Source organism: Leptodactylus fuscus, chromosome 2, assembly GCF_031893055.1.
Source record: "Leptodactylus fuscus isolate aLepFus1 chromosome 2, aLepFus1.hap2, whole genome shotgun sequence".
In the NCBI taxonomy this organism is placed as follows: domain Eukaryota; kingdom Metazoa; phylum Chordata; class Amphibia; order Anura; family Leptodactylidae; genus Leptodactylus; species Leptodactylus fuscus.
Window position 1 is genome coordinate 71683789 of NC_134266.1, and position 15354 is coordinate 71699142.

The window sequence follows — 15354 nt, forward strand, 5'->3', positions numbered from 1 at the left end:
CGAGAGTGAGGATCGGTAAGTAAATAGGGCCCGTTACCTGCTGGAGCCTATAAATATAAAAAAAGGCCCTGTGGCAGCGGCTACCCCGGTAGTTATGCCCCTGTCCCAGGTTTATCACAGCAGATGATGAATCTGGAGTACCTATAGACTGTCTAATGTCATCTTATACTACCTCTTAGTTGACTTACTTTGAGCCAGAATTGTACATCACAATTTTGGCACATTTTAGCCATGCACATTTTTTGGAGGGAAATTCGCATGTCTAGTGAAATTTTTTTTTAACCCAAATGAGATGCTTCAAGATGTGTCACACGTTGTGTCAAAAATGCACTATGTTTACTCCAGTCTTTCTGTAACTACAATAGTAAGTCTGTCTATAGACCGCATAAGTTTACCTAAAACATTCAATAATTAACAAATAATCATATGCGTATATTATAGAATCTTTTAGCTTTCACTTTCATACATTAACCAACACATTTACCTTTTGACCCATTGCTGCAGATTAACCTGTAAATTCTATTTAACTATTTGCCTGAATTTTCCACTATATGAGGTAAAGCGGTGAATTTTCCCATTTTCTTCTCCATTTTATCACCTGCTTTATGGCCTAGTAAAAGTAACCTGTTTTTAACTGACAGTAAATCCTAGCAAATTGTGTTAAACTGTCTACTGGCAAGGGGCACATAAGTATCCATGGATCTTGTTAAACACAAGGGTCTGATATTAAGAATGTAAGGAACAATTCATGCAAGTATAATAAACAACAGAAATTACACTTCCTACACGGATGCCATGCTCAGGGCTAAACCATCAGAGCTGTGAGCAGCATATGCAGAATGTTTGTTCCTTTCTTCCTAGCACTGAATGTACTCGCACTATTTAACCCAATTAACCATTACAGTATAAATCCATTAATTCTGATGCCAACAGTGACCAAAATGCCTATATAAAAGATCTTATTATAGAAGAATCACATTGGGTGGGCATTACTTTGTATTACCTATATGTGAAAGATACCAAAAACTTCTGGTATACAAATTATTCAGCAGAGACGGCGCATGCTCAATGTGTCTATGAGCCCTTAACCAAAAGATTCACAATAGGCCATTTGCCCAATTGTACCACCCAGGACGAGTCAAAACAACTGAGGTTTGCATTTGGGTAAAATAACTTTGTTACCATTAACCATTGTATAAGCCTAAACACCCCAGGGTCTTAAAGGGGTTCTCCCATCTCAGTGTCTCAGCACTTTGCCTGCAGTGTCTGCTTTTCACTTCCTGTATTTCTCTCTCCCACCTTCCCTCTTGCCGAATGGGACATACAACACTTATACAGATCAGATAATATGCAGATGTTTGTATGAATGGACTCAGTGTTATCTATGTGTTTACCTAGAGAGATAACAGACTCAGCTTTATCAGCAAAACTGCAATTAGCTGAACGATTGTCCTGCCAGCAGAGCAGCGAATGATGTCATTTGTCCTATAGGTTCATGGTTATGGCAAAACTGTGTAAACAATGGGAAGAATAAGGTCAGGTAGCAAACAAACAAAGCAACATTTATAAAGCAACATATTTAGGAAAAGTCTTCAATTTACATAGCAGAGACAGAAAAACACCGCTCAACCACACACTGATATATCACTGTTCAATATATAGGAGTATGAGCCAATGGAGATGCATGGAAGAACCCAGATTATCAGCTGAGAAACCAATGTCTCGAAACGATGGTAAAACTTCCAGCATCCATAAAAAATAACTTTTATTCTTCCTTGTTAAAACATGTATAAATACCTTCACATGCAAGGATTCATTGACTAAGCTACCAGTATAGATAGGATCCTTGAGATGGGACAACCCCTTTAATATTTCGGTGTAGGTTCAGTGTAGCTAGGATTTGCCACGTTATTCAGAGTTTGCCGTTGTTTCTGACGACTTCCATAGCAACAGACTACAAACTGTTGGACTTCAGTTATGTTTATTCAACGTGACAGCAACAATTTGTGCAGCAGCAGTCAATACATAACCAAGTATGCACATAAATTATGGAAGCATTGTAGAGGTCACTGAATAATATATACACAGGTATTAAATGGATCTTCAGTGAACTCTTTCGTGGCCAGGCATGGTGGGCAATGTGGTTCTTAAAGATACTATTCCTCAAAATTACACACTGTACAGTAAAATCCTCTCCAAAACCCCACCTCTTAGAGAAGGCCACCCCTTTATCCGGAAACAAATTTCTGTGACATTTTCAATGCCATCATACATGATGCATAATGTCCATTTTTTTCTTTGAGAAGACCACCTACTCAGAAAATAATGTTTTCATTGCCGAAAGAACTTTTCCCCTACACTTTTCCACCCACAAAAGGACAGAACACAACAGCGAAGCAGTTAAATGACCCCTTCCTTTACTCTTTCCTGTTACTGTCCCTTGTATTAGAAGAAGCAGGGTCTCGGTGGTCTCTGTTTCTGTACTCTGCTGTTCTTCTCCCCGATGGTTGCTGCTGTGTGATATCAGGAAGGATCTGAGTAGGAGACCAGGTTTTGGGCAGCACATGCTGTTATTCCAGCCTCAATGCATTCAGGTCTCCATATTTTTATTTATCAAGGAGCTGCTACATAACTAATAAGAAAGCATTAATAAGCCTGTGACAAAGCATATATAATAAGTCTTCATATAATATTTATTCGTTCTAAAACATTAAATAGGTTTGTATGAGATAAATAAAAATGGCTGCCAATTATGTTCATGATTTGGCAATCATTGCTGGGCATGTACATTTATGTAGACCTTCTGCCACATGTAACATATGATCAGCTTTTTGCTACACAGCTCTGTGAATTATTTCATGGACATTGTGAGACAATACATGAAGTCTACTACAAGACAACAGGAGACTCATGTACCCTTATTTATGGCCACACAAGAATGTTTTGTAACGCGAGTTAAATGTACCTATAGAAGAGCACGTTGAAAAATATTTTGTCTTACTATTTTTGCGAATTGGATGTTCATGATCTATATGAGGTAATCCAGTGAATGGAAATAAGAAGCAATACCAGGCACAGCCAATGGACAGGAATGACGCTGTTTCTGGGAAAAAGCAGCCATGTTGTGCAACTCCTTTAAGGCTCTAGGAATCTGGAATGTTCTTTGCTAAAAATTGCATCCTTATAGGAAAAATATTTTGTAGGACAACTGGTTTTAAAATGATCTGTAAAGAAGCAAATATAGGAAACAAGAACAGTCAGAGAAGAACTTGTTCTGACTGTCTTTAGTTGCTTACAAATGGATCTGTTATTTCCGAGGCTCTATTTTAAGCTTGTATCTCAGCTGGTTAGCAAGAAGTCTCTTTCCCAACCTTATGTTACACATCAACCTGAGTGACTTCTGCATGACAAGGCCATTCCAGTAATTCTGATAGAGTTGAGCAATCTGTATACGGAGCATGCTGAACATGATTTACCATTGATGCATTGATTTATTAGATTATATTACAACATTGTCCGATCTCCTAGAGACTATGCCTTCAGCTATCAAATTCCTGTATACACTTGCCTCACACCTGTGCTACAGTTTTAATTATAGCACATGTAATAATAATGCCTCATGGTAGTGACTAGTCCTATCATACTAATACGTGTGTTTGGATGTTTGCTCCTCAATCACGCAAAAACGGCTGAACGGATTTGAATGAAATTTGGCACATAGATAGTTTGTAAACTCGATTAACACATAGGCTATTTTTATCCCGGTAAATGACATTGCTTCACGACTGTTATGAATTTATGTTCATATACTATGTTAAACTGCTCTTGCAGCAGCTTATCCCAGGTTCTGATAAAGTCATGGCTGTTATCTTTCTGTGTAAACACACGCTAACCCTCAGTGGATTGTGTACATGCATTTGCATATTATCTGATATGCTCCAGGCAGGGCTGACACACTGGATGGGCAAACGCCATTAATCCAAATTGGCAGTTTGCCAATTTTAAACATGCCTGGAAAAAGAAAATCTAATTTGTCGCAAACAACTAGAGCTATTAAGGTAGCCATAAGTCAACAGAGTTCTCCTCAAGTGGAGATGAGGGGGAATCATCGACGCCAACCGCACACTCATTATATGGCATCCCAGTGAGCTGCTGAGATGCCAGAACACGGAACAATCACAGGCACGGCACGAGGAATGAGTTCACAGCTGCCGAAACGTTAGTGCAGGTGGGTCATATATATATATATATATATATATATATATATATATTTTATTATTTATTTATAAAACACATACGGTCATATTGTAATGTTCTGCAGATACCAACAGCTAAGGGTTCTTTCACACTTGCGCTTGGTGTCCGGTGTGTGCATTCCGCCAGGTTTCCGTCCTCAGCCCCGGAGAAACTGGACAGGGGATGGAAACCCGGTGGTCAGCTTTAAAACCTATTCACTTGAATTGGTTTGTAAAGGTGAACGTCGGTGCCCTCCTACTGCCTGTCCATGTGGAAACTGTTTTTTTTTTGTTTTTTTTTATACGGACACAAAGTCCTGCATGTCCGACTTTGTGTCTGGCTAACAAAAACAGTTTCCCCACGGACAGGCAGCAGGCAGACACCCGCGTTCACCTTTACAAACCCATTCAAGTGAAGGGTTTTTAAAGCTGACCACCAGGTTCCTGTCCCCTGTCCAGTTTCGCCGGGGTTGAGGACAGAAACCTGGCGGAATGCACAAATGTTTCAAATTCCTCTTTCATTTAAGTCTCTGTGGCTTCCCGCCATGGATATCACTCGCTGAAAAATAAGCTGAATCAGATGACGAATCTGGGGAAAGATTGAGCAAGATGCTTGTTTTTTCAGTGTCCTGCTTCAACCTTTATCTCCCATTGAATTACAGTGGAAGGCAGAATCAAAGTGCCTCAAATCTCCCTCAAAATCAATTACAAATTCTACTGTGTGAATAGGCCCTTAGAATATCTTATCTAAGTTTACACTGTATAAATATTAGCATTAGCCAATCTACCTTATGCTATAAGCAACATGCACCCAAACGTGTGCTTGTTACCAGGCCATGACTGAACAGCACACGGATGTCATCTGTGTGCCACCCATGTAATGCCTGTGCTTCCTTTGCCAGTGGTCATGTAAGCATGATCCGCTCACAGCCCCATATACCAGACCGTGAAAATACATGGCCGTGTGTATCGGGCCATAGAAACGAATGGGTCAGTGTGCTAGCTATTCAAAACTTGGCTAGCATATTAACTGTGCACACGGTCGAGTGCAAGAGGCCCTTGATCTGACATTGTGTTTCCTGTGAAATGTTGCACCATGTGAAAATAGGCAGGTACTGGGGAAAGTGTCCTATTAATAGCTCTCATCCGGCATCTTCTCAACCAAATCTGCTTGTCTGACTGGTCTCTCCTTAGAAACAAATTGTACAACTATGTAAACATTTCATTTTGCAAAATTATTTTCTCTCAATTTATATTGACTGTAAACTACAGATTTGCTACATCAAATGTTATGCGAGATCTGAATTAAATAAATAACCATTTGGTGTTGCTTAGCACTTTTAAATGTTTGATCCATAGCACTCGAAGCGATGTGTGATGTCATAATAGTACACACAGTTTTAGAATCGATCTCCATCAATTTTTACATTTTTCAAAAAAATCCTTCACTACATACATTGCAGACTCTTTCAGCAGGAAAATGTACACTCGGATTGCTGTTCCTATCAACAGGACCTAGGAATTTTTTTTTTGCCCTTTCCAAAACATAGCAATGTTCTGATAAGATAAAAGGCTCAAGAGATTTCTTTGAAATGTCCAAAAATAGACCCTTTTGTAAACTGGTCACATAAAAGTAGATTTCTCTGTAACAACAGCGTTTGGTGAGCTATTTAACAGCTCCTATAAACCTTGATGGGCCCACACAGCAGCGGGTTGTTGATCCTTCTGGGCTCTGTGAGAGTAAAGGAAGGATCATTTACAAATCTCCTCTCAGTAAAGGGACATGTCCTATATGTTCGGGCGTGCTTAGCCTATTAGGATCTGCTTGACTGATGTACAGACAGAGTTTCTATATCCCAATATACAACTTGCCCTACTCTCTGAGAACAGCCAATCCTTTCATAAACCAATGAGCACAGTAAAATATATTGCACAAAAGGTCCGCAGCACCTTGATCCGGTTAAAATATAACCTTTATTTCATGCTTAAAAGTCCATAATAGGAACGTGCTGACAAACAACAGAAAACATAGAAAAAAACGCATAAAAAACGCGTTTTTTATGCGTTTTTTCTATGTTTTCTGTTGTTTGTCAGCACGTTCCTATTATGGACTTTTAAGCATGAAATAAAGGTTATATTTTAACCGGATCAAGGTGCTGCGGACCTTTTGTGCAATATATTTTCCATGAAATTTGTCCTTTGAAGTCCGGGAATCTACAGGTCGTGCACCCTTTCTGGTTCGGTCTTATGGTGAGTGGCAGTGTGCACATACTTTATATTTTCAATGAGCACAGTACTGAGCAGAGAATTCCTGTTTTACTGTTTTCCGGGACATAAACGCTGGGATTTGCCTGCAGCAGAAATTTCGTGGAAAAATCGCACAGGCAAAGTGGATGAGATTCTAGCGAATCTCATGCCCAATTTGTGGTTAAAACCGCCATCCACACACGACGCGATTTCCAAAACAGGCGCGGTTTTGGAAATCGCAACATGTCAATTATACCTATGGAAATGCCAGAGGTTTCCCCATAGGTATAATTGTAACAGAAAGTCCGTGGAGGAAAACTCTGCAAACTTTCTGTTTAAAGCGCTGCGGTTTAGAGAACTGAAGCATAAGGATATAAATTGTCAAAGAAATAATAGATGGATAAGTTAATAAAAAAAAATAGTGAAAAAAAAGTAGAAAAAAAATAACCATGGGTGGTAAAGCTTAGAATTTCTCTTTTTATGTAGAAAATACCAAGATGAATTAAAGCCAGAAACAACAAACTCTCTTCCCTTAAAGGGGTATTCCCACGTCGCATACGCACCAGTCTTCACTGCTGTAAAATCTTCTTTCTTCCTGGTTTCTTGCGTCATTTGGTGGGCGGGGTTTCACATGCAACCTGCCGTTTAGCTCCGCCACCAAATTAATGTGTAGCTCCGCCCACCGCATAGCGTGATCCTATGGGGCAGCTGAAGGGCCTGTGATGTCATCAAAGGTCCTCAAACAACACTATATGCGCACTATTGGACTATGAAGTACAGGCAGGAACAACTCCATTCTGTGTTACATACAGACACTGCCTGTCTCTGCCATAATGAACACAATTGAATTAGCTAGCCTGATAACTGGGGAATCAGAAGACGAGTTCAGAAATGAAAGCAGCTCCTCTCCTCTATCTGAGAGCAGGGCCTAGGTCACGTGGTGAAGACACAGGAATAGCTAGATACACAGGCTCGCTCCCGTGCACTTAGCCCCTCCTCCCTCCCCCTGAGAGCAGGCAGATACATCACTTGACTTTTGAGCAGATAAGTCAAGGGCTGTGTCAACAATGAATTGAATAAAGTAAGATAGTGGACAAACAAAGCAGTTTTGCTGAAGCAGTGTATTTAGGAAAAGTCTTAAATCCACATTAACAAGCAGTATAGATAGGATCCTTGTGATGGGACAACCCCTTTAAATCTTTGAGTGGATATGAAGCCTTATGCTATTTTACAATATACAGAAAGTCTTGCAGGTATAAAAATCAGTGTAGAGAGTGGAATGCAACACAGACTTGTGATAATTATTGCATGTAACGGAGCACATTTACTATTGAGAGTGATCCTGAACTCTGGCACAATTTGCACCAAAAAACCTGTTTTACATGTTTTAGAGGTATGTTCACACAGCGAAAAATAAGGAGGGCATCAGAATTCCGTTACAAAATGAATGGGCCTAATCAGGAGGGAGTCTAGAGCCGCAGGCAAGATCAAGCAGGACGCTTTTTTTTCCATGTCCTCCTGCGTCCTAGTGGAATCTGCCATGGATTTCAAGCGGAATCTGCCTCAGATTCAGTGGTGGAATCCACTCCAATATCTGTGGCAATTTCCACATTTATTAGCCGTTCTTAGACACTTACTGACAGTTTCTACTCTTATTAAAAAGGGGAAGAGCTTTATGGGAAGGGATGTGACTTGACGGGCAACATTGCATCAAAAATGCACCAAAATTTTGTTCCATCGTTCCGTTTAACAGTGTTATATTTGTCATCCAGTCACATCAGTCAATGTGATAAATCTGGTGCATTTTAAAACTGTCTAAAACTCAAGTTTACACAGTTAAAATGTATAGTAAATAGACAGTATAAGTAAATCTGTCTCAGTTTGTCAAACTTAAGTTAACATGGCATAAGGCTGAATACTACATTTAGAAATACTCTTATAGATCAGGCTGTGCACTTGTGAGACAGATAAGTAAAATACTCCAGACAAACTAAATTCTGTGATAGTTACTAGAGATGAGCAAATACTATTCAAAGTGGCAGTTTCAAATAGCACGCTCCCATAGGAATGAATGGACGCAGCCGGCACCGGCCGCTTAATCCTCTGTGCGTCGGCCGCTCCCATTCATTCCCATGGGAGCGTACTATTCAAAACTGCTGTTTCGAATAGTATTCACTCATCTCTAATTGTTACTGATCACTGGAAAATGATTGGGAACAAATAACAAATGATCAGATTTCTTTTTTCTGCATCAGGGATCTGCTTAGCTGCATCATGCCCTGTATTTGCATCCCAATGTTCCTGGATCTAATTTGCTTTTTCTCTTGGGCTTTTCCAAGCTATTTCTTAACTATTTTATAGTTTCTGCTGACAGGTTGTGAGTTAGCGGGCTGTATAGGCCGGCTGGCTGTTGAACGGCCGTGGGAGATTTTGCAGGGCTCTTCCCCTTTCCCTCCCCTCCAGCCAGCCAATCGGCTGGTTGCGGGTAGGGGGTGGGACACCCTTTCATATATGTCTCGGTGCTGGGTGGAGACTTCCTCTTAAATACCCGCCAGTGCTGAGCATACAAGTAACCTCCCTCCCCACCCTTGTTATTTTGTGTTTGTATTTGTTGTTTTACATGTTATTTATTATTTATTTCTGTTTCAGGTGTAACAGCGGCATATGGCAGGACCTTGTCCCCTTTCATCGATGAGGAGGAGTACGGACGCGTTACCCGGTGGAACCAGGTCATCATGGGGTATCAAGGTTCTGCTTATTTGTTATATATTTAATAAAGCTGTGGCCGACCCCCACAATTTACCCACCAAGTTGTTGTCTGTCCTTATTTGATACAATTATTATTCACGGGGATGTCTGGAGGGAAGGAGGTGTTTATATGGTCCAGTACGGTTGGTCATACATGATCAGACTGCTCCTTATTGTACTTTTCTGATTTCCAACAGAAACCAATAGTACTCCTAACGGATAGGAGAGGGGAGGCAGACTCCTCCTTATTGTAGCATACAGAGAAAGTTCTGGGCACCTCCATTAAATAGACTCTGTTATACCAATGGGGATTCCAAGTTTTAAACTGTATAAAAGAGCAATAGCTGAGAAATTCATTACAGAAAAAAAGTGTATACTGTTCAAAGTCAGTTTTGCTTTTAACATGGGTGACGAATGCCATTGCTAGGTATCTGGGAGAGATTACATCAAGAGGGCATGAATGTGGAATGTATTCACCACAAACAGAAGGTATATGGGACAAACTGGAAACATGGTGAAGTGTAGATTAAAACTGTATGTCTTTATATAACTGTACATATTATGTGAAAAGGTAATAGGCAGAGTGCTGGAGTCCAGATATATCAGCCCCAGGTTTTTGACATGTTTGGTCCAGGGTGGATCTGGAGTAGGCTTCAGCTCAGGTGTAGATCCTTGGCTCATTACTGGGCCAGAAAAAGGCTGCAGATCCTGCATTACAGGGCAGTTCCATGAGGTGAAAGGAGGTGTATGACTCTGTCCTGTAACCCTAAATCTGGTGAGACAATATTGCGCTTGTTGTGTTTGTGTGGCTTGAAGTAAGCCACACATATAGTTAGGCTATCAGTTCTGTTTAGTTAGTGGCTCAGGCGAGCAGGTTTTTATTTGTTTTCGTTTAAGACTGTATTTTGTTTTGCTCATTTTGTTCCTACAGTCAGGTTTATTTATTTTTCTGGGTTTTTTTTCCAAATAAACCGGTTTGCTGCACATTTTGTGTCCCTGTCTTCACTGTTTGGCTCTGCAACACTGCTTCATCTGAGCTAACTTCCCCATAATTAATATAGCTATATATATTTTTATAAAACTGTATATCTTTCAAACCATATCCTTGACATCAGTGGCATAACTACCGCTGAGGCAGCTGCCACAGGGCCCGGCACGTCAGGGGGCCCGGGCCCCCGACGTGTCAATTTGAAATTAATTTTTTTAAGCTTCTGCAAGCTCGGCCCCCCCTCCCCTCCTCTCTGGTGGGTGGGTGGGGGGGTCCGGTCTTCCAGGCTGTACCGTTGTGAATAAGTCATTAGCCTTTGCGGGGTGTTCACTTTCCACCCTGCGCAGGCCTGAACAGCCTCATGGATTTTTTTCTCCTCAGCCAATCCATGAGGCTGTTCAGCACTGACGCCAGCACGTGATGCTCTGTCACGTGCTGGCGTCAGTGCTCTGTCAGGAGTGTGACGACCATGACCTACCCTGGTGTCTGTGTGCCGCATCGGAGGGTCCGGATGCCGGGTATGTAATGGCTTCGGCATCTCCGCTGTAACAGTTAACAGCGGAGATGCCCTGGCCTCAGGAGATGTCCTCTCCCCCATACCTTTAAAGTTGCAGGCCTTCTCCTGCGCGACGAGCTCGCAGGAGCCGACCTGTTCAGATGACAGCCGGGGGGGGGGGGGCACTGGAGCTGTGTAAAGGAGCAGCGGATCACAGGACGCCAGAGAGGGGGGCCCAGACCCTGCCCTCACTGGCGGTGTGGAGAGGATGGTGGAGCCCAGCCTGGCGTGAGCGGTGTGCCACCATGACAGACGGTGTGTGCATGTCACTGCAGCTGCAGTATCAGAGGGTGACTTCCAACCTCACCGTGTCCTCCCGGCACTGGGACATGCAGCCCGGCCGCTGACAAGCCTGTGCTCACCGACAATCACCGCAATCCCCAAGTCAACCCAACCTAACCTAACCTCTCGGCACCGCGAGTGAGGTTAGGGTCTGGGCGCCCCTCTCTGGCGTCCTGTGATCTGCTGCTCCTTCTGTGTGCAGGGGCCACTAAGGGACATAATACTGTGTGCAGGGGCCACTAAGGCACATAATACTGTGTGCAGTTGCCACTAATGGACATAATACTGTGTGCAGGGGACACTATGGGACATAATACTGTGTGCAGCGGCCACTAAGGCACATAATACTGTGTGCAGTTGCCACTAATGGACATAATACTGTGTGCAGGGGACACTATGGGACATAATACTGTGTGCAGGGGCCACTAATGGACATAATACTGTGTGCAGGGGCCACTATGGGACATAATACTGTGTGCAGGGGACACTATGGGACATAACACTGTGTGCAGGGGCCACTATGGGACATAATACTGTGTGCAAGGGCCACTAAGGGACATAATAGAGCATGCAGGAATGCGGAGGAGAGAGTCGGTCGAGGTCTTCAGTGTCGGTCGGGAGGGAGGGGGGCCCCATGTCAAAAGTTCGCCATGGGGCTCCGCCATTCCTAGTTACGCCACTGCTTGACATCCTCCAGGAGAAGGCGATCTAAAGTCATATGTACTGTAATTATGATGCAACTGCCTTGATGGGAGTGAAACGTTTCCTCCTAAAAAGAAAAGATTTTGTAGAAGGAGGGTGATAAAACAAGAAGAAAACCAAATGTGCAGAAGGAATGATACATGTGAAAACTGGGTTTTACTTATGCATGTAAATTCTACTGCTTAGTCAGAAAATACCAAGTCACGTATCCAAGCTGTGCAACTATCCTTAAGATAATCGCAGTTTTCAGATTTCAGCGTCTTTCGTTTTTTAATATTTTTTCTGCATATTTAATAGAAAGTTACATCATGAGCACTTCTGTCTACATTTTTTTTGTTCTGGGACAGCAAAGCTTCCTGCTCCTAACCTGACAAGCTTCTTCCGCACTCCATATTTAGATATGACGCGCACTCATAACTAAAATCTCACCTTTTCGGCTAAGCATTTAATTAGTTCCTGTGATGTTACGTTGCAGCCTTGATAAGCTTCTTTCACAGAATCTACTCACTTCCTCTCACTGAGCTATTAGATACTAAAATGAGAAAAGCTGCATTATATAAAATTCCCTTCATTACCTCTTAACCATTTACAGGCGTGTTTGATGACTTATTCTATATACGCTGTATGCTAGGAAAGCAAATACAAGGGATCTGCAGCATGGGCCGATTAGATATCTTTAATGCTGAGCTCCCGAGACTGACCGACACAGCTTGTTTCCTGGTTATAGTTTCTAAAAAATGGCTCATAAAATTTAGACATCCCTTTCTGCCCATGTAAAGATAAATTCACACTACATAAGCCAGAAGGCCCTGCATGGGTCAAGTACTAGAGTTTCATTCTCACCAAAGCTTAAAGGAAGTCTGTCACCGGAGCCCAGCGTATCAGATAAGCAGGTTAGGCTCACGTGAATCAAACAGTGTTTTCCTTTTGAGATTTGGCGCCTGTTACCGAGATATCGTCTTTATTGTCAATGTGCAAAGGTCGTTGCTATTGCTCCAGTGACGTAATGGGCAATGCCGTCACTGCTAAGAAGAGCTCATTTGCACAAAACCATGATAACTTGGCAACAGGGGCACACATTCACAAGAGGAAAACAAAGTTTGATGCAGGAGATCATAAGCTATATACTAGGGCTGATATGATGGGTTTTGGTGACGGATTCCTTTTAACAGGAACACTCCATCCAATCCTAAAGTTTCTTATATGCACTATCATGATAATAGATATCTCCGTCTTTCAACTGTTCTTTTTCTTGCTGCTTCTATCTCTATATATTAGGCTAGGGTCGTTGTCTGAAAACAATGTAAATCCGCCTCTGATTACAGTTTTTTTCTACTTAAAGGGGTTGTCCCACTATGAACATGTATCCACTATCTACAGGACAGGGGATAAGTGTCTGATAGCTCCAGTGATCAGGTGGACAGGGGACCAAAAGTCTTGCACGACTGGCACTCCATGCAGGCAATGCCGGAGATTACAGTCTCAACAGCCAATAGTCACAACTCATGATTCTTATCTCAGACCTTCATCAGACACAGGTTGCACCAGGACTAAACAAAAGTAAAAAAGTGCCAGTGAAATGCTAGTTAGTAGCCAAGTGAGAGGGCATTTTTGGCAAGTGGCATGCCGTAGAAAGTTTCTGCATTCCATTGGCAACCCATCAAAAGACTGTCACCACTAAGATGGTCTGAGGAAATCTTTAAAACACTGTAAACTTTTTAATTATTTTTATTTCCCAAAATGTTTGCCATTTATTTGTCTACAAATTTAAATAAGGTTATATTGGGGGGAAAACCTTAATAAAGAGGACCTTTCATCAGATTGGGCACAGGCAGTTCCATATACTGCTGGATAGCCGACAGTGCGCTGAATTCAGCGCACTATCGGCTTTCCCGATCTGTGCTCCGGGTAAAGCGCTATCGGTCCCGGTACCGTACCGCTTTACAGTCAGAAGGGCGTTCCTGACAGTCAGTCAGGTACGTCCTTCTCCACAGCAGCGCCTATCACGCTATACTGTGAGCGGGGAGGAACGCCCCCTCCCCTCCTGATAATACTCGTCTATGGACGAGCTGTGTGAGCAGAGGGAGGGGGCGTTCCTCCCCGCTCACACTCTACAGCGCGATAGGCGCTGCTGTGGAGAAGGCGTACCTGACAGACTGTCAGAAACGCCCTTCTGACTGTAAAGCGCTACAGTTCCTGGGACCGATAGCGCTTTACCCGGGGCACAGATCGGCGCACTGTCGGCTTTCCAGCAGTACATGGAACTGCCTGTGCCCAATCTGATGAAAGGTCCTCTTTAAAACCATTTCCTAATTCACCACATGGAACTAATAGGATCTGCAGATAGCAAGTAGATAAGCTACCAATAATCCAACATAGCTCTGGTTGGCACGATCTAAGTTCACCTCGAGGTAGTCACAGTCGTCGCAAGACATAATGGACTTCGCTGCTCAGAAGCTAACATCTCCAGAACAAGGTGCCAGAAAATAGGTGCACTTGCAAGCTAAGCAGCAAACCAGAAACCCTATGGCAGGCAGTGAGAGTAATACACAAGCCAAGAGATGACATAAACAGCCAAAATAAAAGCAGAGAAATATCAGAAGTCCAGACCACAGATGAGTCCAGGAGGTACTGCAAGTAAGATTCGAGAATACACAGCCTAGAAAACGAATGCAATATGTGAAAGGCCGATGTGAATAAGTGCCAATCAATGCTTTATATATCTTGCTCATCAGCCTGCTTTCGGGAGGGCCATCTCTGCACGTATGTTTGCCATAGATGATGCCCAAGCATCTCCTTGGGCCCCAAATCTAGGGTCTTTAAATACAATGGCCTCACAAACTTTCCACCATTTCTTTTTTTATCCTACCTCACAATTGTACACTGGATCTTAGCCAAAAGCAGCAGCATTATGACCAGTATATAAAGGTTATCTCATTACCTTAGGTTTTAAAACTTTCAATATTATTCAGTTGCCAAAAACATGCACTTAATCTGAGCATAAGCTCATTGAAATATCCTTGCCTGGACTGCATTCTGTCGACACCTCGTATAAATACAGATTTAACGGGTTTGCAGTTTCCCAGATCAATGCTGAGCTGCAATTCTTTCATCCTTACCTGAAATGACACATCGCATACTGCCTGGGGGATGCGGAAGAGCCAGACGCACAATGCAGACAAATGAGAGTTAACATCAAGACAGCTCCCCTCTTCCCTCTTTCTAGTTTGCTGTACTAGAATAATAGAGCATCCTAAAAGCATTCATTGTGACCGCCAAAAATCTAAAAAAGCAATGCCTTGGGAAATAGACATATTAGGAAGTTACTGGACGCCACATTCACTTCTCATTAAGCCTGTATTTCTGAATATTCAGGAATATCAAGTGTGAGCAGGACCAAGAAGAGTTAAAAGATAGGTTGATCAGGGCCAAGGGCAACCATGATCATCCTCGTTCTTGTTCATCCCCAATAATCCCATTATGACTATGCATTATAGGTTGCACAAACATATAGTAAAAAGAAGGAAACCTTTCTAAAGAGATAAGTGAATAATCATAATACCTAAACCAAACATTCTCATACTGTATGATAGCTG

The 15354-nt window shown here is 42.3% G+C and overlaps 1 protein-coding gene across 1 annotated transcript in view; it reads right to left on the bottom strand.

Moving 5' to 3' along the window:
* Positions 1-15354, bottom strand: part of LOC142194690 (uncharacterized) — a 352778-nt gene that overhangs the window by 203280 nt on the left and 134144 nt on the right. The gene's annotated exons all lie outside the window — the stretch shown is intronic.